This window comes from Coffea eugenioides, chromosome 6 (genome assembly GCF_003713205.1).
Source record: "Coffea eugenioides isolate CCC68of chromosome 6, Ceug_1.0, whole genome shotgun sequence".
Taxonomy (NCBI): Eukaryota; Viridiplantae; Streptophyta; class Magnoliopsida; order Gentianales; family Rubiaceae; genus Coffea; species Coffea eugenioides.
In genome coordinates this window covers 25633746-25636245 of record NC_040040.1, presented here as the reverse complement: position 1 = coordinate 25636245, position 2500 = coordinate 25633746, and the positions used below count along the sequence as shown (strand labels likewise).

At 38.1% G+C, this 2500-nt stretch overlaps 1 non-coding gene across 1 annotated transcript; it reads right to left on the bottom strand.

The window, feature by feature from the left end:
* Positions 1-974: 974 nt before the first annotated feature.
* LOC113776612 lies at positions 975-1081 on the bottom strand. The gene has a single exon (XR_003469099.1). It is a non-coding gene; the product is annotated as a small nucleolar RNA R71 (small nucleolar RNA).
* Between the last annotated feature and the right edge of the window lie 1419 nt (positions 1082-2500).

Here is a 2500-nt window from a genome sequence, read left to right as displayed (position 1 = left end):
CTACATCCCTAGATCTTAATATTTAGTGAATTCTACTCCTATTGTGAAATTGCATTTATCTATTTAAGAATTTTTGTAGTTGAATTAAATTCTGAAGTTTCTGCTCAAATTAATTGTAAGTCTAAATAATAGAGTAAATTAGTATCTAATAATTGTTTTAAATTGCTCCTCGTGGGATCGACCCGATACACATCTCGTACTACAATTGCGACCTGTATACTTGCAGTCCAACGGGTGTAAATTCGGAATTAAACTTGCACTTAAAGTAAAAACCCGTCAAGTTTTTGGCGCCGTTGCCGGGGAGCGGCAATATTAGAGCCTAATCATCTTTATTAATTTAGACAGCTTTATTTTTTAGATTATATTTAATCTTATATTGTAATCAGTTTTTTTTACCATTGAAGTTGCATAATATCCCTTATTTCTGTTTGTAGTGTATGCACCGGGAGTCTCGAGAAGTCGCACCTTTCGATTCAGAAATTGAGAGGACACTACGTAGACAAAGGAGGCACACACAACAGCAAGAGGAAAAAGAGATTTGGCAACCGATAGAGGAAATTTTGATAGAACTACCATTTGCGGAAGAGATGGCCGAAAATGACCCAAATAGGCGAGTTCTACGAGATTATACTCTACCGGGAACACAAGGATCTCAAACAAGCATAGTAAGGCCTACGGTAAATGCTAACAATTTTGAGATTAAACCATCACTTATCCAAATGGTTCAACAATCTCAATTTGGAGGTAATGCAGTAGAAGATCCTAATACACACTTAGCTACATTCTTGGAAATTTGTGATACAATTAAAATGAATGGAGTTAGTGATGATGCTATAAGGCTAAGATTGTTCCCATTTTCATTGAGAGATAAGGCCAAACTTTGGCTACACTCTCATGCTCCTAATACTTTCACCGGATGGGATGATTTATCAAGAGCATTCTTAAATAAGTATTTTCCACCAGGAAAGACTGCTAAGCTTAGAATGGATATCACTAGTTTTAGTCAATTGGAGGGAGAATCATTATATGAGGCATGGGAAAGGTTTAGAGATTTGCTTCGGAAATGTCCACATCATGGACTGCCGGAATGGTTAATCATACAAACCTTTTATAATGGTTTATTTTTCTCCACTAAAACTATTATTGATGCAGCCGCAGGTGGAGCTTTAATGGGTAAATCACCCCAAGAAGCTCAGAATTTGATAGAAGAAATGGCCGCAAATAACTACCAATGGGCCAATGAAAGAGGTAATACGAGACGTCACGCAGGTATGATCGAAATGGACACTCTCAATATGTTGAGTGCCCAAATGAATAACGTGATGAAGTTATTGAGTAGACAAGGTGGAGTTAACCCAAGTTCATCTAATGCTCACGTTGCTTGTTGCTCTTTCTGTGGAGGTGAACATGATATTAATGAGTGTGTTGATTCTGAGCAGGTACAATTTGTCAATAATTACAACCGAAATGCTCCAAATAATCCCTACTCGAATACTTACAATCCGGGGTGGAGAAATCATCCAAACTTTGGATGGAAAGATCAAGGCAATCAACAAAGGCCAACCAATCCGCCGGGATTTCAACCAAGGCAACCACAGGCTGAAACTAAACCAAGTTGGGAGATCGCGGTGGAAAAACTTGCTAAGGTGACTTCGGATAGATTCGAGCGAGTTGAGGGGCGGTTGGACCAATTAGCTGGGATGTACAGAAACTTGGAGGTTCAAATTGGTCAAATTGCCAATGTGATCAACAATAGAAACCCTGGTGAATTACCAAGTAAAACCGAAGTGAATCCGAGAGAGCATGTCAATGCAATCATTCTTAGAAGCGGTAAAACGGTTGAAGGATTCGATTTTGAAAATTCAGGTGGTGAAAAAGACAAGAAGCAAGCAATTGAAGGGGAGCAAGAAAGTCAAAATGATCATGTTATCATTGATATTGATGCACTTCATCCCAAATTAAATTCTAATGTGATACCTTTTCCTCACAGGTTGAAGAAAGATGGACAGGATCGGGAGTTTGAAAAGTTCTTCAAAATGTTTAAACAATTGCACATTAACATTCCTTTCATTGATGCTATAACACAGATTCCCTCTTATGCACGTTTCTTGAAAGACATCATGTCAAAGAAGAGGAAAATTGTAGACAATGAGATGATAGCATTAACGGAAGAGTGCAGTGCATTGATTAAGAATAAACTCCCTCCTAAATTGAAAGATCCGGGAAGTTTTTCTATTCCTTGCACTATTGGTCAATTGCATTTTTCTAATGCTTTATGTGATTTAGGTGCAAGTGTGTCACTTATGCCGTTATCGGTTGCCCGGAGATTGGGACTTCAAGAGCTAAAAGCTACCAATATTACATTGCAATTGGCGGATCGGTCAATCACACGTCCCATGGGTATTTTGGAAAATGTGCTCATAAAGGTAAGACAATCTATAATACCTGTGGATTTTGTTGTCTTAGATATTGAAGAAGATGTGAGAATGCCAATTATTCT